Genomic DNA, 23963 nt, shown 5'->3' on the forward strand with positions numbered 1-23963 from the left:
CAATTTGTGAAATTTCTTTCTCTTCTCCATATACGTGGTATATCATATGCAATTTTTGAAATTTCTTTCTCTTCTCCAAAAATATGGACTACTATAAGCAACTTATATAATTCTTTCCTTCTCCAAAAACGTGGACTATCATATGAAATTTATGAAATTTCATTCTCTTCTCCTAAAACATGGACAATCATATGCAATTTTTGGAATTTCTTTTCCTTCCCCCAAAACGTGGACTATCATATACAATTTCTGAAATTTCATTCTCTTCTTCAAAAACGTTGACTATCATATGCAATTTCTGAATTTTTTTCCCTACTTAAAAGCGTGAACTATCAAATGCAGTTTCAAAATTTCTTTCACATCTCCAAAAACGTGGACTATCATATCCAATTTCTGATATTTCTTTCTCTTCTTCAAAAACCTGGACTATCATATGCAATTTCTCGAACTTCTTTACCTTCTCAAAAAACATGGACTATCATATGCAATATCTGAAATTTCTTTCCCTTCTTAAAAAACATGGACTATCATATGCAATTTCTGAAATTTTTTCCCTTCTTCAAAAACATGGACTATCATATGAAATTTCTTTCTCTACTCCAAAAACAAGGACTATCATATGCAAATTATGAAATTTCTTTCTCTTCTCCAAAAACGTTGACTACCTAATGCAATTTCTGGATTTTTTTCCCTACTTCAAAAACGTGAACTATCATATGCAATTTTAGAAATTTCTTTCACTTCTCCAAAAACGTGGACTATCATATGCAATTTCTGAAATTTCTTTCTCTTCTCCAGAAACGTGGACAATCATATGCAATTTCTGGAACTTCTTATCCTTCTCCAAAAACGTGGACTATCATATGCGATTTCTAAAATTTCTTGCCCTTCTCCAAAAACGTGGACTATCATATGCATTTTTTGAAATTTCTTTCCCTTCTCCAAAAACGTGTACTATATCATATGCAATTACTGAAATTTCTTTCTCTTTTCCAAAAACGTGGACTATCATATGCAATTTATGGAATTTAATTCACTTCTTTGAAAACGTGGACTATCATATGCAGTTTATAGAATTTCTTTCTTTATCCAAAAGCGTGGACTATCATATGCAAGTTTTGAAATTTCTTTCTCTTCTCCAAAATACACAATCATATGCAATTTTTGGGATTTCTTTCCCTTCTACAAAAACGTGGACTATCATATGCAATTTCTGAAATTTCTTTCTCTTCTCCAAAAACATGGACTATCATATACAATTTCTTGAATTTCTTTTCCTTCTCCAAAAACGTGGACTATCATATGCAAATTTTGAAATTTCTTTCTCTTCTCCAAAAACATACAAAATCACATGCCATTTTTGGGATTTATTTCCCTTCTACAAAAACATGGACTATCATATGCAATTTCTGAAATTTCTTTCCCTTCTCCAAAAACGTGGAATATCATATGCATTTTTTGGAATTTCTTTCCCTTCTCCAAAAACATGTACTATCATATGCAATTTCTGAAATTTCTTTCTCTTCTCTAGAAACGTGGACTATCGTATGCAATTTCTAGAATTTAAATCACTTCTTTGAAAACGTGGACTATCATATGCAATTTATAGAATTTTTTTCCTTATCTAAAAATGTGGACTATCTTATGCAATTTTTTAAATTTCTTTCTCTTCTCCAAAAACATAGACAATCATATGCATTTTTTTGGGATTTATTTACCTTATCCAAAAACATGGACTATCATATGCAATTTCTGAAATTTCTTTCTCTTCTCCAGAAACGTGGACAATCATATGCAATTTCTGGAACTTCTTATCCTTCTCCAAAAACATGGACTATCATATGCAATTTTTAAAATTTCTATCTCTTATTTAAATATGTGGTATATCAAATGCGATTTCTAAATTTCTTGCCCTTCTCCAAAAACGTGGACTATCATATGCATTTTTTGAAATTTCTTTCCCTTCTCCAAAAACGTGTACTATAATCATATGCAATTACTGAAATTTCTTTCTCTTTTCCAAAAACGTGGATTATCATATGCAATTTATGGAATTTAATTCACTTCTTCGAAAACGTGGACTATCATATGCAATTTATAGAATTTCTTTCTCTATCCAAAAGCGTGGACTATCATATGCAAGTTTTGAAATTTCTTTCTCTTCTCCAAAAACAAACACAATCATATGCAATTTTTGGGATTTCTTTCCCTTCTACAAAAACGTGGACTATCATATGCAATTTCTGAAATTTCTTTCTCTTCTCCAAAAACATGGACTATCATATGCAATTTCTTGAATTTCTTTTCCTTCTCCAAAAACGTGGACTATCATATGCAATTTTTGAAATTTCTTTCTCTTCTCCAAAAACATACACAATCACATGCCATTTTTGGGATTTATTTCCCTTCTACAAAAACATGGACTATCATATGCAATTTCTGAAATTTCTTTCCCTTCTCCAAAAACATGGAATATCATATGCATTTTTTGGAATTTCTTTCCCTTCTCCAAAAACATGTACTATCATATGCAATTTCTGAAATTTCTTTCTCTTCTCTAGAAACATGGACTATCGTATGCAATTTCTAGAATTTAAATCACTTCTTTGAAAACGTGGACTATCATATGCAATTTATAGAATTTTTTTCCTTATCTAAAAATGTGGACTATCTTATGCAATTTTTTAAATTTCTTTCTCTTCTCAAAAAACATAGACAATCATATGCATTTTTTGGGATTTATTTCCCTTATCCAAAAACTTGGACTATCATATGCAATTTCTGAAATTTCTTTCTCTTCTCCAAAAACAAAAACAATCATATGCAATTTTTGGAATTTCTTTCCCTTCTTCAAAAATGTGAACTATCATATGCAATTTACGAAATTTATTTCTCCTCTCCAAAAACGTGGACTATCATATGCAATTTCAAGAATTTCTTTTCATTCTCCAAAAACGTGGACTATCATATGTAATTTCTGAAATTTCTTCCTCTTCTCCAAAAACGTGGATTATCATATGCAATTTCTAGAACTTCTTTACCTTCTCAAAAAATGTGGACTATCATATGCAATTTCTGAAATTTCTTTCTCTTCTCCATATACGTGGTATATCATATGCAATTTTTGAAATTTCTTTCTCTTCTCCAAAAATATGGACTACTATAAGCAACTTATATAATTCTTTCCTTCTCCAAAAACGTGGACTATCATATGAAATTAATGAAATTTCATTCTCTTCTCCTAAAACATGGACAATCATATGCAATTTTTGGAATTTCTTTTCCTTCCCCAAAAACGTGGACTATCATATACAATTTCTGAAATTTCATTCTCTTCTTCAAAAACGATGACTATCATATGCAATTTCTGAATTTTTTTTCCCTACTTAAAAGTGTGAACTATCAAACCTAAGTTTCAAAATTTCTTTCACATCTCCAAAAACGTGGACTATCATATCCAATTTCTGATATTTCTTTCTCTTCTCCAAAAACGTGGGCAATCATATGCAATTTCTGGAATTTCTTTTCCTTCTCTAAAAACGTGGACTATCATATGCAATTTATAGAATTTTTTTCCTTATCTAAAAATGTGGACTATCTTATGCAATTTTTTAAATTTCTTTCTCTTCTCAAAAAACATAGACAATCATATGCATTTTTTGGGATTTATTTCCCTTATCCAAAAACTTGGACTATCATATGCAATTTCTGAAATTTCTTTCTCTTCTCCAAAAACAAAAACAATCATATGCAATTTTTGGAATTTCTTTCCCTTCTTCAAAAATGTGAACTATCATATGCAATTTACGAAATTTATTTCTCCTCTCCAAAAACGTGGACTATCATATGCAATTTCAAGAATTTCTTTTCATTCTCCAAAAACGTGGACTATCATATGTAATTTCTGAAATTTCTTCCTCTTCTCCAAAAACGTGGATTATCATATGCAATTTCTAGAACTTCTTTACCTTCTCAAAAAATGTGGACTATCATATGCAATTTCTGAAATTTCTTTCTCTTCTCCATATACGTGGTATATCATATGCAATTTTTGAAATTTCTTTCTCTTCTCCAAAAATATGGACTACTATAAGCAACTTATATAATTCTTTCCTTCTCCAAAAACGTGGACTATCATATGAAATTAATGAAATTTCATTCTCTTCTCCTAAAACATGGACAATCATATGCAATTTTTGGAATTTCTTTTCCTTCCCCAAAAACGTGGACTATCATATACAATTTCTGAAATTTCATTCTCTTCTTCAAAAAGGATGACTATCATATGCAATTTCTGAATTTTTTTTCCCTACTTAAAAGTGTGAACTATCAAACCTAAGTTTCAAAATTTCTTTCACGTCTCCAAAAACGTGGACTATCATATCCAATTTCTGATATTTCTTTCTCTTCTCCAAAAACGTGGGCAATCATATGCAATTTCTGGAATTTCTTTTCCTTCTCTAAAAACATGGACTATCATATGCAATTTTTGAAATTTATATCTCTTCTACAAAATCGTGGTATATCATATGCAATTTCTAAAATTTCTTTCCCTTCTCAAAAAACATGGACAATCATATTCATTTTTTGGAATTTCTTTCCCTTCTCCAAGAAACTGTACTATCATATGCAATTTCTGAATATTTTTTCTCTTCTCCAAAAACGTGGACTATCATCTGCAATTTCTGGAATTTAATTCACTTCTTCGAAAATGTTGACTACAATATGCAATTTATAGAATTTCTTTCCCTTCTTCAAAATCGAGGACTATAATATGTAATTTCTAAAATTTCTTCCTCTTCTTCAAAAACGTGGACTATCATATGCAATTTCTCGAACTTCTTTACCTTCTCAAAAAACATGGACTATCATATGCAATTTCTGAAATTTCTTTCCCTTCTTAAAAAACATGGACTATCATATGCAATTTCTGAAATTTTTTCCCTTCTTCAAAAACATGGACTATCATATGAAATTTCTTTCTCTACTCCAAAAACAAGGACTATCATATGCAAATTATGAAATTTCTTTCTCTTCTCCAAAAACGTTGACTACCTCATGCAATTTCTGGATTTTTTTCCCTACTTCAAAAAACGTGAACTATCATATGCAATTTTAGAAATTTCTTTCACTTCTCAAAAAACGTGGACTATCATATGCAATTTCTGAAATTTCTTTCTCTTCTCCAGAAACGTGGACAATCATATGCAATTTCTGGAACTTCTTATCCTTCTCCAAAAACGTGGACTATCATATGCAATTTTTAAAATTTCTATCTCTTATTTAAAAATGTGGTATATCAAATGCGATTTCTAAAATTTCTTGCCCTTCTCCAAAAACGTGGACTATCATATGCATTTTTTGAAATTTCTTTCCCTTCTCCAAAAACGTGTACTATATCATATGCAATTACTGAAATTTCTTTCTCTTTTCCAAAAACGTGGACTATCATATGCAATTTATGGAATTTAATTCACTTCTTCGAAAACGTGGACTATCATATGCAGTTTATAGAATTTCTTTCTTTATCCAAAAGCGTGGACTATCATATGCAAGTTTTGAAATTTCTTTCTCTTCTCCAAAAACATACACAATAATATGCAATTTTTGGGATTTCTTTCCCTTCTACAAAAACGTGGACTATCATATGCAATTTCTGAAATTTCTTTCTCTTCTCCAAAAACATTGACTATCATATGCAATTTCTTGAATTTCTTTTCCTTCTCCAAAAACGTGGACTATCATATGCAATTTTTGAAATTTCTTTCTCTTCTCCAAAAACATACACAATCACATGCCATTTTTGGGATTTATTTCCCTTCTACAAAAACATGGACTATCATATGCAATTTCTGAAATTTCTTTCCCTTCTCCAAAAACGTGGACTATCATATGCATTTTTTGGAATTTCTTTCCCTTCTCCGAAACCGTGTACTATCATATGCAATTTCTGAAATTTCTTTCTCTTCTCTAGAAACATGGACTATCGTATGCAATTTCTAGAATTTAAATCACTTCTTTGAAAACGCGGACTATCATATGCAATTTATAGAATTTTTTTCCTTATCTAAAAATGTGGACTATCTTATGCAATTTTTTAAATTTCTTTCTCTTCTCCAAAAACATAGACAATCATATGCATTTTTTTGGGATTTATTTCCCTTATCCAAAAACTTGGACTATCATATGCAATTTCTGAAATTTCTTTCTCTTCTCCAGAAACGTGGACAATCATATGCAATTTCTGGAACTTCTTATCCTTCTCCAAAAACGTGGACTATCATATGCAATTTTTAAAATTTCTATCTCTTATTTAAATATGTGGTATATCAAATGCGATTTCAAAAATTTCTTGCCCTTCTCCAAAAACGTGGACTATCATATGCATTTTTTGAAATTTCTTTCCCTTCTCCAAAAACGTGTACTATATCATATGCAATAACTGAAATTTCTTTCTCTTTTCCAAAAACGTGGACTATCATATGCAATTTATGGAATTTAATTCACTTCTTCGAAAACGTGGACTATCATATGCAGTTTATAGAATTTCTTTCTTTATCCAAAAGCGTGGACTATCATATGCAAGTTTTGAAATTTCTTTCTCTTCTCCAAAAACATACACAATCATATGCAATTTTTGGGATTTCTTTCCCTTCTACAAAAACGTGGACTATCATATGCAATTTCTGAAATTTCTTTCTCTTCTCCAAAAACATGGACTATCATATGCAATTTCTTGAATTTCTTTTCCTTCTCCAAAAACGTGGACTATCATATGCAATTTTTGAAATTTCTTTCTCTTCTCCAAAAACATACACAATCACATGCCATTTTTGGGATTTATTTCCCTTCTACAAAAACATGGACTATCATATGCAATTTCTGAAATTTCTTTCCCTTCTCCAAAAACGTGGAATATCATATGCATTTTTTGGAATTTCTTTCCCTTCTCCAAAAACATGTACTATCGTATGCAATTTCTGAAATTTCTTTCTCTTCTCTAGAAACATGGACTATCGTATGCAATTTCTAGAATTTAAATCACTTCTTTGAAAACGTGGACTATCATATGCAATTTATAGAATTTTTTTCCTTATCTAAAAATGTGGACTATCTTATGCAATTTTTTAAATTTCTTTCTCTTCTCCAAAAACATAGACAATCATCTGCATTTTTTTGGGATTTATTTCCCTTATCCAAAAACTTGGACTATCATATGCAATTTCTGTAATTTCTTTCTCTTCTCCAAAAACAAAAACAATCATATGCAATTTTTGGAATTTCTTTCCCTTCTTCAAAAATGTGAACTATCATATGCAATTTACGAAATTTATTTCTCCTCTCCAAAAACGTGGACTATCATATGCAATTTCAAGAATTTCTTCTCATTCTCCCAAAACGTGGACTATCATATGCAATTTTTGAAATTTCTTCTCTTCTCCATAAACGTGGTATATCATATGCAATTTTTGAAATTTCTTTCATTTCTCCTAAGACGTGGACTACCATATGCCATTTATAGAATTTATTTCCTTCTACAAAAACTTGGACTATAATATGCAAATTCTGGAATTTCTTTCTCTTCTCAAAAACATGGAATAATATGCAATTTCTGGAATTTCTTTCCCTTCTTCAAAAATTTGGATTATCATATGCAATTTATAGAACTTTTTTACCTTCACAAAAGACGTGGAATATCATATGCAATTTCTGAAATTTCTTTCTCTTCTCCATATACGTCGTATATCATATGCAATTTTTGAAATTTCTTTCTCTTCTCCAAAAATATGGACTACCATAAGCAACTTATATAATTCTTTCCTTCTCCAAATACGTGGACTATCATATGAGATTTATGAAATTTCATTCTCTTCTCCTAAAACGTGGACAATCATACGCAATTTCTTGAATTTCTTTTCCTTCTCTAAAAACGTGGACTATCATATACAATTTCTGATATTTCTTTCTCTTCTTCAAAAACGTGGACTATCTTATGCAATTTTTGGATTTTTTCCCTACTTAAAAGCGTGAACTATCATATGCAGTTTCAGAAATTTCATTCACTTCTCCAAAAACATGGGCTATCATATCTAATTTCTGAAATTACTTTTTCTTTTCCAAAAACGTGGAAAATCTTATGCAATTTCTGGAAATTCTTTTCCTTCTCCAAAAACGTGGACTATAATATGCAATTTTTGAAATTTCTATCTCTTCTACAAAAACGTGGTATATCATATGCAATTTCTAAAATTTCTTTCCCTTCTCAAAAAACATGGACTATCATATTCATTTTTTGGAATTTCTTTCCCTTCTCCAAGAACGTGTACTATCATATGCAATTTCTAAATATTCTTTCTCTTCTCCAAAAACGTGGACTATCATATGCAATTTCTGGAATTTAATTCACTTCTTCGAAAACGTGGACTATAATATGCAATTTATAGAATTTCTTTCCTTATCCAAAAACGTGGACTATCATATGCAATTTTTGAAATTTCTTTCTCTTCTCCAAAAACATAGACAATCATATGCAATTTTTGGGATTTCTTTCCCTTCTTTAAAAACGTGGACTATCATATGCAATTTCTGAAATTTCTATCTCTTCTCTAAAAACGTGGACTATCATATGGATATTCAGGAATTTCTTTTCCTTCTCCAAAAACATGGACTACATATGCAATTTCAAAAATTTCTTTCTCTTCTCCATAGACGTGGTATATCATATGCAATTTTTGAAATTTCTTTCTCTTCTCCAAAAACGTGAACTTCCATATGCAATTTATAGAATTTATTTCCTTCTCCAAAAACATGGACTATCACATTCCAGTTCTGAAATTTCTTTCTCTTCTCTAAAAACATGGATTATTTTTTGGATTTTCTTCCCCTTCTTCAAAAACGAGGACTATCATATGTAATTTCTGTAATTTCTTCCTCTTCCCCAAAAACGTGGAATATCATATGCATTATCTCGAACTTCTTTACCTTCTCAAAAAACGTGGACTATCATATGCAATTTCAGAAATTTCTTTCCCTTCTTAAAAAACATGGACTATCATATGTAATTTCTGAAATATCTTCCTCTTCTCCAAAATCGTGAACTATCATATGCAATTTCTTGAATTTCTTTTCCTTCTCCAAAAACATGGACTATCATACGTAATTCCTGAAATTTCTTTCTCTTCTCCATAAACGTGGTATATCATACGTAATTTTTGAAATTTCTTTCTCTTCTCTGAAAACATGGACTACCATATGCAATTTTTGGAATTTCTTTCCCTTCTCCAAAAATGTAGACTATCATATGCATTTTTTGGAATTTCTTTCCCTTTTCCAAAAACGTGGACAATCATATGGAATTTCTGGAATTTCTTTTCCTTCTCTAAAAACGTGGACTATCATATGCAATTTTTCTCTTCTCCGAAAATGTGGACTATCATATGCAATTTATAGAATTCCTTTCCTTCTCCAAAAATGTAGACTATCATATGCAATTTCTAAAATTTCTTTCTCTTCTCCAAAAACAAGGACTATCGTATGCAATTTATGAAATTTCTTTCTCTTCTCCAAAAACGTTGACTATCTCATGCAACTTCTGGATTTTATTCCCTCCTTCAAAAACGTGAACTATCAAATGCAATTTTAGAAATTTCTTTCACTTCTCCAAAAACGTGGAGTATCATATGCAATTTTTGAAATTTATTTCTCTTCTAAAAAAACGTGGACAATCATATGCAATTTCTGGAAATTCTTTTCCTTCTCCAAAAACGGGGACTATCATATGCAATTTTTGAAATTTCTATCTCTTCTTCAAAAACCTGGTATATCATATACAATTTCTGGAATTTCTTGCCCTTCTCCAAAAACGTGGACTATCATATGCATTTTTTTGAATTTCTTTCCCTTCTCCAAAAACGTGTACTATATGATATGTAATTTCTGAAATTTCTCTCTCTTCTCCAAAAACGTGAACTATCATATGCAATTTCTGGAATTTAATTCACTTCTTCGAAAACGTGGACTATCAAATGCAGTTTATAGAATTTCTTTCCTTATCCAAAAGCGTGGACTATCATATGCAATTTTTAAAATTTCTTTCTCTTCTCCAAAAACATACACAATCATATGCAATTTTTGGGATTTCTTTCCCTTCTAAAAAAAGGTGGACTATCATATGCATTTTCTGAAATTTCTTTCTCTCCTCCAAAAGCGTGGACTATCATATACAATTTCTTGAATTTCTTTTCCTTCTCCAAAAACGTGGACTATCATATGCAATTTTTGAAATTTCTTTCTCTTCTCCAATAACATACACAATCACATGCAATTTTTGAGAATTATTTCCCTTCTACAAAAACGTGGATTATCAAACGCAATTTCTGAAATTTATTTCTCTTCTCCAAAAACGTGGACTATCATATGTAATTTATTGAATTTCTTTTCCTTCTCCAAAAACGTGGACTATCATGTGCAATTTCTGAAATTTCTTTCTCTTCTCCATAATCGTGGTATGTCATATGCAATTTCTGATATTTCTTTCCCTTCTCTGAAAACGGGGACAACCATATGCAATTTCTGAAATTTATTTCCCTTCTCCAAAAAACGTGTACTACCATATGCAATTTCTGAAATTTCTCTCCCTTCTCCAAAAAACGTGGACAATCATATGCAATTTTTGGGATTTCTTTCCCTTCTTTAAAAACGTGGACTATCATATGCAATTTCTGAAGTTTCTTTCTCTTCTCCAAAAACGTGGACTATCATATGGATATTCTGGAATTTCTTTTCTTTCTCCAAAAACACGGACTACATATGTGTTCTCGGTTTTTTTTACCATACCTCTCGTAAGAGATATACGAACTGACTCTTCTTTTGCTTTTGTGTTTTTGAAAATCAGAGAGTCGCCACCGACTTTTATTTTATCCAATTAAGGAAAGGTTTATAAAAGAAACAGAAAAAGACCTTTAAGAGATTTTAGGTAAGGGGGTAGGTTATACAAAGGGAAGGTGTTAGCACCCTTTATATCCATGGTTATCCATGGGCTCTTAATTGCTTAGCTCACTTGTTTTGAATCATTTGTCTTGCCTTGAAATGCTTGTATGTGGTCTTAAAATTCATTTTGTAAATTGATTTTGTAATGATCCTTGTGCGGATGTATACAAAGTATTTTATCTTTCGAAAGATGTTTTGAAAAAAGAACGTTAACTTCGTAATGATCCTTGTTTGGATATATATCAAGTATTGTCTTTTTTGAAAGTTTTATTTTGAAAAACAATGATATATGAGACATCTGTTTGTTTTGATTTGAGCAAGCAATTAGGAGGTCTACCCTAAGTTTATAAGGTCTTTTCCCATTTCCTTTAGAAAATTCTCCTTTTACCGGATGTAAACAAAGGTTTGTTTTTGCATTTGAAATAGTAGAATTTGATTTTGAAAAGAGTAAAAGAGGGATTACCCTAAGAGGTGCAAGTGTGATGGTGTTTTTTGATTCAGATATTTTTATCTTTGAAGTTAGTGATCTAACGCTTCGGTTTTTATCTTTGACATACACGCAGTTTTATATGTACTGGAATTAAAATTCGGGAATGTAAAATGCGGAAAGTAAATCTACGCTATTACATCGATTGTGCGGGAAATGTAAACTACGCTATTTACATGAATTTGACAACCTATACACTTTATCTAGGAATTTAAATTGCAATAAGATAAAAGAAATATTTTTGGTTTTTTAGATGGTTGATTTTAATTAGAATTAATGCATGACTAATTTAATTAAAATGAGAAAAAGGTAGAAATAAAATTTAAACCTAAAAATTAAGTTTAGAATATGTTCATATTGCTTGTTAATTAATTTTAAAATAAAACTAATTTTTTTTGCATTTTTTGAAGTTATTTTGAAAATTATTAAGTTAAATAATCATATAATTATGCAAATAATTACACAAATAATTAAAACTTAAAGAGAAAAATATTCTAAATATGTACAAAATTAGTCTATAATATGTAAACTAAATTTAATATAAAGAACAATTTTTTTGATTTTTTGATTGGTTGAAATAATTAAAAAGCAAATATATAAATATATACTAATTAATTAAACAAAATATTTTAATTATTAAGAAAAATAAAATATTTTTATGTCAAAAATTAATAGATATTTTATAAACCTAAAAATATTTTTATTATATTTTTTTGATTTTTAAAACTATTTTAAATTAATTTTATAAGTTATATTAAAAAAGAAATTAAAAATATTGAAGAAAAAATCATGTGTGGTGAGGAGCTGAGGCTCCGGGGTGTACATGCGTGTTTGTGAACCTTGGATCAGATTACTAGGAGATCTGATGGCTTTGATTGGAGAGAGCATGGTAAACTTGCATTGACTGGTCACGTGGGATTACAAAGACTTTTAATAAGTCAGGTGGGTCCCACTATGCATGCGTGGACGAATAGAAAAAAGGGAGGGAGCGCTGAATGTTGACGAGCCAATCAGGAACGCACGCGTGGAGGTCAACAAGTCCTAGTTACTGTTCATCATCTTCTACACAGCTATGGCAACAGTTTTTTCAGGTTTTTGGCAACGGTTTTGGTTTCTGATTTTCTTCTTCTTTAAACCTGCAAAAACAAGAAAATAAATTGTTGCAAACAACCCAGATAGCCTAATCAAGACCCCCTGAGTTCATTAGTGGCATTAGTTTTTATTAAAGATGCCTGGAAGATGCGACTCGAAGCCTTTCAAGTTTGGACAACCAACAATGGTGGATTGTGTTAGAGGGGTGAAACCTTGCATGAGCTACATTGGATTTACTCTAAATGATGTCAGAAACTTAAATCAAAGATTAGATTAAGTTATTTCACGTGAAAATTTGGAAAACGAAAACTATGTAGTTATGAACATGAAGATAATGATACACGTATATAGAGTATTATGGGACTTGTTTAGTGCATCAATCTTACTCTATGTGATCCCAGAGGATGATTTGAATGATTATTTTTTATTGAGGTAAGCTAGAAATTGCAAAACGAAAATTACAAAGTGTTTGATATTTTGTGAGAATTTTGTGGTTTCTTGGCTATTCTTTGTGGATTCTTTCGTGTGTCTCTTCTTGCTGAAGTATTCCTCTTCACTTATAGGCCATGGAGGGACTTAAAAACTAAGCTAACATGCATTAAGTGCTTTGTTGAATTTTTGACTTTTTTAATAATATGTAGCTTTGAATTCAAGCAACCATGGCTCAATTTTCTTCAACCTTCTGCTGTACCATCTCTTTGGGGCAGAAACTTTAAGAACACAAGATACGTTATTTGAAAACACAAGATACGACAAACTTTAAGAATGACGATTAATAACCCTTGCTATAAATAATAACATATAGATGATTGGGAGTGTAAACAACCCAGGTCCGCATTTTTCAGGACTATGCAAACAGAAGAAGGACATGATTACCACCACGACGGTGATGACCATAAGAAAACACGTTTCCATCCGCTTCGCCATTTTTGCCGGGGAAGAAGAGAGAATGAATATGAAGTAGAAATTTGAGAGATGAGTTGAAATTTGATGTGAGATTTTATGAAAAAAATGAGAGGTATTTATAGAGTGAAAAGAAGGATAGAGACGTTGGGGAATGAAGTGATTCCGTACAAAAAAGGAAAATTTGAATGATAGTAGGTTTTGAAAGAAAGTGTATGGTATGGTTTGAAAAAGAGAGATGCGTAGAATAAAGTTAGGATTTGATTTTGAAAGAAAGAGATTTGAAAAGAAAGGAAAAGATTTTGAAAATAATAGAATATAGTACAAAAATTAGTGGGAAACAAAAATTAATAATAATTTAATTGTTACCAGTACAGTCTGAATCCCCGGACTTTGCGCCTGCAAAAAGATTTAATTCTGTACCAATTGCGTCAGTACTATTTATCTGCAAATAAATCTCAAATAAACAGCGTGTGTGAAATGATAAACAGTAATCGGCGTTTGTGTAAGAATAAATTCAACAGGGAGCCAAAATACCGTATAAGAAAAATTCTAAAAACCGAGTGTTCATAAAATCAGGATATTTACAAATAAAATCCAAGATTATATGAAACTCCCAATTTTTAGACAGAAATCTGTTGCCTTCTTTCTGAAAAAGATGCGGGCAAATTTTGGGGTATAACAATATGCAATTTCTGAAATTTCTTTTCCTTCTCCGAAAACGTGGACTACCATATGCAATTTATAGAACTTCATTCCTTATCTAATACGTGGACTATCATATGCAATTTTTGAAATTTCTTCCTCTTCTCCAAAAACATAGACAATCATATGCAATTTTTGGGATTTATTTCCCTTATCCAAAAACATGGACTATCATATGCAATTTCTGAAATTTCTTTCCCTTCTCCAAAAACATAAACAATCATATGCAATTTTTGGGATTTCTTTACCTTCTTCAAAAACGTGAACTATAATATGCAACTTACGAAATTTATTTCTCCTCTCCAAAAACGTGGACTATCATATGCAATTTCAAGAATTTCTTTTCCTTCTGCAAAAACATGGACTATCATATGCAATTTTTGAAATTTCTTCTCTTATCCATAAACGTGGTATATTATATGCAATTTTTGAAATTTCTTTCTCTTCTCCTAAGACATGGACTACCATATGCCATTTATAGAATTTATTTCCTTCTACAAAAACGTGGACTATCATATGCAAATTCTAGAATTTCTTTCTCTTCTCAAAAACGTGGAATAATATGCAATTTCTGGAATTTCTTTCCCCTCTTCAAAAACGTGGACTATCATATGTAATTTCTGAAATTTCTTCCTCTTCTCCAAAAACGTGGATTATCATATGCAATTTCTAGAACTTCTTAACCTTCACAAAAGACGTGGACTATCATATGCAATTTCTTAAATTTCTTTCTCTTCTCCATATACATGGTATATCATATGCACTTTTTGAAATTTCTTCCTCTTCTCCAAAAATATGGACTACCATAAGCAAATTATATAATTCTATCCTTCTCCAAAAACGTGGACTATCATATGAGATTTATGAAATTTCATTCTCTTCTCCTAAAACGTGGACAATCATACGCAATTTCTTGAATTTCTTTTCCTTCTCCAAAAACGTGGACTATCATATACAATTTATGAAATTTCTTTCTCTTCTTCAAAAACGCGGACTATCATATGCAATTTTTGGATTTTTTTCCCTACTTAAAAGCGTGAACTATCATATGCAGTTTCAGAAATTTCTTTCACTTCTCCAAAAACGTGGACTATCATATCCAATTTCTGAAATTTCTTTTTCTTCTCCAAAAACGTGGACAATCTTATGCAATTTCTAGAAGTTCTTTTCCTTCTCCAAAAACGTGGACTATCATATGCAATTTTTGAAATTTCTTTTTCTTCTACAAAAATATGGAATATCATATGCAATTTCAAAAATTTCTTTCCCTTCTCAAAAGACATGGACTATCATATTCATTTTTTAGAATTTCTTTCCCTTCTCCAAGAACGTGTACTATCATATGCAATTTTCGAATATTCTTTCTCTTCTCCAAAAACGTGGACTATCATATGCAATTTCTGGAATTTAATTCACTTCTTCGAAAACGTGGACTATAATATGCAATTTATAGAATTTCTTTCTTTTTCCAAAAACGTGGACTATCATATGCAATTTTTGATATTTCTTTCTCTTCCCCAAAAACATAGATAATCGTATGCAATTTTTGGGATTTCTTTCCCTTCTTTAAAAACGTGGACTATCATATGCAATTTCTTAAATTTCTTTCCCTTCTTAAAAAACGTGGACAATCAAATGCAATTTCTGGAATTTCTTTTCCTTCTCCAAAAACATGGACTACATATGCAATTTCAAAAATTTCTTTCTCTTCTCCATAAACATGGTATATCATATGCAATTTTTGAAATTTCTTTCCCTTCTCCAAAAACGTGAACTACCATATGCAATTTATAGAATTTATTTCCTTCTCCAAAAACGTGGACTATCACATTCAAATTCTGAAATTTCTTTCTCTTCTCTAAAAACGTGGAATATTTTTTGGAATTTTTTTCCCTTCTTCAAAAACGAGGACTATCATATGTAATTTATGAAATTTCTTCCTCTTCTCCAAACACGTGGACTATCATATGCAATTTCTCGAACTTCTTTACCTTCTCAAAAAACGTGGACTATCATATGCAAATTCTAAAATTTCTTTCCTTTCTTCAAAAACATGGAATATAAGGAATTTCTTTCCCTTCTCCAAAAACGTGGACTATCTTATGCAATTTATGGATTTTTTTCCCATCTCAAAAAACGTGGTCTATCCCACGCAATTATGAAATTGTTTTCCTTCTCCAGTAACTTGGACTATCATATGTAATTTATGGAATTTCTTTCCCTTCTTCAAAATATGTGGTCTATCTTATGCAATTTCATAAATTTCTTTCCCTTCTCCAAAACAGTGGATTATCAAATGCATTTTCTGGAAATTCTTTCCCTTCCCCAATACATGCACTATCTTATCCCATTATTGAAATTTCTATCTCTTCTCCTAAAATATGGTCTATCATATGTGTGGTGGTTGTTTTTTTACCTCCCCGTTTCACTTGGGAGGACGGCACGCTAGACCCTTGACGCGAAATTTTGAAGGAGAATGCGCCCGTGGTGGGATGAATTTTGTTTCAGTTCTTCCTACGATATCACATGAACTTTCTTATTTGTCCTACGAGTAGGAAAGGGGAAAAAAGATCTCAACTAAACCCTAGGAGTTTGCTAAGTGTGGGGATTTCACCTAGACTAGAAATTCTGGAGTCCGGGAGGTCGGTTATACATAGGGAAGTGTTTAAACACCCTACATATCTGTAGTACTCTACAGGAACCTTCTCTGTGTCTAAATGTGTTTGTGCTGCTAATGATTATTGGGGAAGTTTCTCCTTTGTATTAGGAGAAGGAATTGAATTGAATAAAAGAAAGACTGACTGACTGACTATTTTTGGTATTTTATTAGCTCGCTGAGATTCCTTGTGAACCTCATGCCTACATATCCCTAATGGAAGTCAGAGCTTAATGTAGTTCGGGGAACTAATTAATTATTAATTATTTTTGGGTGCCTTGCTTGAAGCTCAAGGTTGAAGCTTGAATTAAATCTCTGTTTACAGTAAAGAGACATGAAGTCATCTTTATAGAAAGGTATTTCTACTATTCCACCACAAACATTAAAAGAGTGACAGAATAACTGAATTCATTTCATTCAAGAGGGGGACCTTACTTGTGTATGTGCAAGTATACCAGTCAAATGCCTCTTAAATGAAAGAAAAATGCTCATCCAAATTAGGGAAAGTTACCACATGTCTGGGTTTTACTGCCAGCTCATGCCTTTCAAAATCCTAAATGGGAGACTTGATTAAAATGAAATGTAATGTTTGTTTGTTTGAATGTGGTGAGATAGAGGAAAGATCTCTCTATAGAGATAAGCTATGTCTATCTACTGTATAAAAGATTTGATTTTTAACTGGCTTGTATGAGGCCCAAGCTTGAGGCTTTTTGATTAATGTATTATTTATTGACTCTGGGAGAGACTCCACTGGGGGTTAATTACAAGGAATTTTGGTGTTCTGTACAAAGCCCAGTATTGAGGCTGACTCTATTTGGAGAGTGTTTATTTTGATGGATTTTATTTGGTGTTCTGTACAAAGCCCAGAATTGAGGCTGACTCTAGCTAGGGAAAACATTATTTTCTGCCTTGTACAAAGCCCAAGGTTGTGGATATTTGGATGGGGACGCGCGGGAAGCGAGGACGTGGGAGGCCAAAATTGGTGCCATCGTCTCCGGCAACGCAACCTTCTCCGGCACCGTCCACGGTGGAGAAGGACCAACCTGTTCAGATAGAGGAAACCGTTGTCCCGCCGGGAGAACAAACGCAGACGATGAAGACGATACCGCCTTCGTTAGACGATGAAACCCTAGATTCAGATGAAGACCGAAATGTGAAGGGGAAGACACAATCTGATCGAAAACTCTGGGTTGATGTATTGACTGAGAATCGGAATCCTTCTAAAGGATTATCAATCCAATATGTGGCTCCGACGCTGGTTGATGGCGAAGTTGAAATAGCGATAGAGGAAGACGATGTCCAATCGGAGATTCAATTCTGGGAGAATGCTCTTATTCTCTATGCGCTGGGAGAAAATTTCAGCATGAACATGATCAAGAACTTTATGGTGAAGACATGGAATTTCGTCAAGACCCCGGATTTGTATTACAATGATGAAGGCTACTTCATTCTCAGATTTCAATCGCATGAGGATCTTGATGCTGTTCTCATGAGAGGACCTTATACGATGAGGAACGTTCCACTGTTGATACAAGAATGGCGAGTTGATTTCAACCTGAAAAGGGATATGCTGCGGACGCTTCCAATTTGGATCAAACTTCCTCAACTCCCACTGTACCTATGGGGGGCTAAGAGTTTGAGTAAGATTGGTAGCGCCATTGGAGTTCCTCTGGTCACGGATGAATGCACGGCTAGTAAACACAGAGTGTCTTATGCCAGAATTCGGGTGGAAGTAGACATCACAAAGGACATGGTCAAGGAAATAGCCATTAAGGATAATGAAGGTAGAAGATTGACACAATATATGGAGTATGAATGGAGGCCTATGTTTTGTGACAAGTGCAAGAAATTGGGACATCAATGTAAAGAGCCAATGAAGAAGATAGAGAGGAAATGGCAACCAAAGCCTAAGGAGCCTAGTGTGGAAGTTCAGGGGAAAGAAGGCTTTACAATCCCTGAGGAGATCACAACACCAAAACCTCTTATTGTGCAGCACACTGAGGAATCTAAAGAGGATGAGGGTGATAACTGGACAAAAGTGATCTCTAGCCGTGATCGAGGTAAGAAAGTTGTTTCTGCTAGAACTTCTAATGTGATTAACTGCCTTAATGGGTTTGAAGCACTAGGTATTTCGAAGGATACTTTAGTGCCTTCAGATGGTGACCCATGTTAGCCTCTTGGAATGTTAGGGGGCTCAATAATTCAGGTAAGATCCGTGAGATTAGCTCCCATCTCCGTTGTTTACAACCTGATATTATGATTTACATTGAAACTCGTGTTAAAGAGAATAAAGCTAAGTCTATTAGAGAGAAACTCAATTTCCATAATAGCTATATTGACAACTATGAAAAGCATGCTAATGGTAGACTGTGGATCTCGTGGAATGCAGCCAAGTATGATATTCAAATTGTTAGATGTTCAGATCAAGCTCTTCGTTGCATAGTTTTTGATAATCAGGGAGTGTTTAAGTTCTACCTTACTGCTGTCTATGCCCATAACCAGTTGGCCCAGAGGAAGATATTGTGGTCTACTTTGGAACAGCTACATACCACTATTCAAGGACCTTGGTGCATCCTTGGTGATTTCAATAATGTTCTGACTGCACAAGATAGAATAGGTGGTAAACTGGTTTGTGAGTCTGAGTTTAAAGATCTTCGGGAGATGATGAATAAGACTGGCCTAAGTGAAATGAGTAGTAGAGGTGATCACTTTACTTGGAGTAACAAGCACACCACTGGGACTATCTATTCTAGGATAGATCGTATGCTTGGCAACACTGATTGGTTTCTTAGTAATTCTGATAAAATCCTGAAGTGTCTTGCTCCAAATGTTTCAGACCATGCCCTTCTTAGTTTTGAGGAGGAAAGGCCTAAGAAATCTACTGTGAGGAGATTCAAATTCTATAATTGTACCACTGAGATGCCAGGTTTTCAGGAGGTTGTCAAGCAGAATTGGAATAAACCTATCAATGGTACTGCCATTTTCATTTTATGGAACAAGTTACAGAAGCTGAAACCTATTCTAACTCAGTTTAGTAAGGAGGTTAACAATCTGAGTGCCCAAGTTAAGAAAGCTAGAGCTGATCTTGAAGAAGCTCAAATTGATCTTAGCTAGAATAGAATGGATGTAACTAGAATCATGAAGGTTAAGGAAATAACTGACAAAGTTATTCACCTTAATAACTTGGAGAATAGTATGCTGAAGCAGAGATCAAAAGTTGATTGGCTGACTAAAGGGGACTGCAACTCTGCTTATTTTTATGCTACCATAAAGGCTAAGAGGCAACAAAGGAGTATGGACTGTTTAAGGCAAGAGGATGGAACTATGCTGACTGAGCAAAGTGATATAAAAAAATGAGGTGCTAAATTTCTATGGTAGCCTGATGGGCAGCAGAGCTAGAAACTTGAAGAAAGTGGATATTGAGGCTCTTAGGAAAGGCAATCAGATAAAGGTGCATCAAAGAGAAAAGCTTGTGGCACATGTTACTGTTCAGGAAATAGAGGAGGCTCTCAAGGGCATTGGTGATCTTAAGGCCCCAGGCATAGACGGCTATGGAGCTAAGTTCTTTAAGGCTTACTGGTCCATTATCAAAGATGATGTAATCCAGGCTGTTCAGGAGTTCTTTCAAAAAGGCAAGCTATACAGGGCTTTTAACAGTACGATTTTCACATTGATCCCTAAGCATGCTAGAGCCAGTACCATCAAGGAGTATAGGCCTATAGCAGGATGTACTACCTTCTACAAGATTATTTCAAAGATTATGACACAAAGATTAGGTGATATTCTTAAAGATATCATTCATAATAGCCAGGCTGCTTTCATCCCTGGCCAACAGATTCACCATCATCTTTGAATCTTTACTGGTTAAGAGCATATTCCTTGCTATAACTCAGTACTGGATGATGTGCTTCCCCATCCCAAAGCATGTGATTCATAAAATAGAGGCTATTTTGTCGTGCTTTTGTCTGGACAGGTACTGATAAAAGCCGTAAGAGTCCCATTGCCTGGTCTCGGGTTTGCAGTCCCATTAAATATGGTGGGATGAACCTTATTAACATGGAGGTCTGGTTTAATATTGCCATGTTGAGATGTCTTTGGAATCTGAGTATTAAGAGGGACAGTCTTTGGGTGAAATGGGTCCATACCTATTTTATTAAGCAAGCTAATATCTAGAATACTACTCTACCTATCACTGCATCCTGGATATTAAAAGAGATCGTGGCCCGGAGAGAAGATGTACAGGCTCATAGGCAATATTGGAGTGAAATGGAAAGACGGGGAAGATTTACCATGAAGAAGCTATATGATAAAGTCTTGAAGGAGGATGTGGAGGTGACTTGGAGCCATATGATCCAGCACAATGCTGCCAGACCCAGGGCAGTTATTTTCTTATGGATTGTTTGTCATAATCGACTTGCAACCAAGTGTAGATTGAAGAGGCTTGGGATGTTGCAAGATGACATTTGCAGCCTTTGTAAGAATGGAGTGGAAGATACCAATCATTTGCTGATTGATTGCTGCGTGACCAAGCATATATGGCAGGATATTTTATTCTGGTTAGAGGTGAAACACTTACCTGTTCAGTGGCAGGATGAGTTTGAATGGATAAGCAAGCACTCTAGAGGTAAAAGCTTCCGATCCCACGTGCTGAAAATAGCTATAGCTGAGACCATTTACGGTATTTGGCAATATCGTAATGGAAGGATTTTTGGAACAGAAACGCATGAAGATACTAGCTTAGTTGTGAGTAGAATTATAGATGCAATAGTGTTTAGAACTTGGCTTAAAACCAGGTATAGGAAGCACATAGCATTGCTTATGATGTGAGTGTCCTTGTATGGAGGGACTAGTTTGTTATTGTACATATATTTTTTGAAATAAAATATATTCTTTTCTTTCAAAAAAAAAAAAAGCCCAAGGTTGTGGCGGACTCTTAAATAAACTGAGTATGGATGACTTTATGGGGAAAAGATCCTAGATGTTAGGAATCTTTGACACATGAAATGTGGTTTATCTTCCTTGTACAAAGCCCAAGGTTGTGGCTACTGAATGATGAAGGACTCACTGGGGAGACTCTATTATCTGCCTTGTACAATGCCCAAGGTTGAGGCTGACTATTAACAGGGGAATTTTATTGTTTTGGTGCCTTGTATGAAGCCCAAGGTTGAGGCTAACTATTTTTGTTGGATTTTGATTCTATTGAAGGATTTATTTATTAAAAGACTGATTGTTTGGAAGCTAACCCTTTCCAGGGATTTTGACTCAGCTGGTGAGTTTATCTTTTGAAAAGAATGATTTTTGGAAGCTAACCCTTTCCAGGGATTTTAACTGTTTATTGACTGAACTTGGAGGCTAACCCTTTCCAGGGGTTTTGACTCTTTTGAAGAAATTATCTCCTAAGAGAAATGAATCTTTGGTTTTTTGAAGAAGTGATTTTGGAGGCTAACCCTTTCCAGGGGTTTTTATTAAGATGAAAGAAATGATTTGGAGGCTAACCCTTTCCAGGGGTTTTTGTTAAGATGAAAGAATGATTTGGAGGCTAACCCTTTCCAGGGGTTTTGTTAAAATGAAAGAATGATTTGGAGGCTAACCCTTTCCAGGGGTTTTTGTTAAGATGAAAGAATGATTTGGAGGCTAACCCTTTCCAGGGGTTTTGACTTTTTTAAACAGATTTTTATTAATTGACTTTGGAGGCTAACCCTTTCTAGGGGTTTTTATTAAAATGATTGGCAGAAAGATTATCTAGTGGAGACTTCTTGTTTAAAGCCCAAGATGAAGGCTGACTCTTGCTGAGGATAAGCAAACATGGATCCTAGACTCTGCTAAGGAAAATTGATGAAGATAAGGGTGACAGAGACTATCCATGTCTCTCATTCCAAAAGGTGTACTCAATGTAAAATTGAGACAAACATAGCTTGTTTAAAGTCTGGTTTAAATTGGAAGAAACTCACCAGGGTATGTTAAAAGGTGACTAAAGACCTGTTCCTATGTTTATAAGAAACCTGGTGGGTCCTTGTATACAAGCTCAAGAGGAAGCTGGAAATGCTTTTAAGAAGCCTGTGGGTCCTTGTACAAAGCCAAAGAGGAGGCTAATCGAGGGTCATCGAGGGTCCTTGTTATAGCACAAGAGAAAGCTATGTGGTTTTGAACTTATTTTGGCTTTAAGCAAATGGGTAAGAGGTTTCACCGGGAATAATTCCTCTTTGGGTGGATGTGTCCTATTTTTTGGATTCTAAGGTTTTTGCCAAGATGTTTCACCGGGAATAATTCATCTTGGGGGTTTGAACTACAGATCTCTAATTAGGAAAGAGCCTTCACCGGGAAGACATTCTCAATCCTAGGCCATATTCCTATAATATATATATATATATAGTTTAACTGTCCTATGGTTTATACTCCGACGTAGTTCTAAACAAATATATGCACAGTTTATATTTGACAGTAATTTAAATAAAGACTGTAAATTGAAAGCTTGTAAAGCCTAACCTGGATGGAGTGGAGGCCTTTGAAGAAGTATGTACAAAGCCTCACCAACAGTTGATGGATAACAGTTGAATATATATGATAAACAGTTAATGGTTTTTTTGAAAACAGAAGAAGTGAAGATGGACATAGGTCACATAGGTATCTGAAGAGTTTCACCGGGAATAATGCCCTTCAAATACCAGAAGAATATTTTGAAAACAGAAAGAGGATTTTGTAAATACGGTTTTGAAAATTGACAAAAGTCAGCTTAGTTAAGGTAAAGATAAAATCTATACCTAAATAAGACCTAAATAATTAGGGTTTTATAATAAAATTATTTACAAGATAATTAGATTAAAACAAAATGAAAATATATATATTTAAAGTATTTAAGAAAACACTTAAAACATACTATTTTAAACCTAATTAAAATATATGAAATAAATAATATTTTTTTGTGATTTTTGATTATTCATAAAATAGGTATATTAAATAACAAGTGTGTGAAAAATGAAGTGAAAATGATTTAATTTGATAGGTGAATTAATTGTGTGAAGTTGTGGAAAAAATGAAGGGAATTAGTGGTAAAAAATGGTTTTGTCTCCTCCAAGGTTTGAACACACGCCCTCTAGGTCACACACCCAAAACAAACACCACTGAGCCAAC

This window comes from Vicia villosa, linkage group LG6, assembly GCF_029867415.1.
Source record: "Vicia villosa cultivar HV-30 ecotype Madison, WI linkage group LG6, Vvil1.0, whole genome shotgun sequence".
NCBI lineage: Eukaryota > Viridiplantae > Streptophyta > Magnoliopsida > Fabales > Fabaceae > Vicia > Vicia villosa.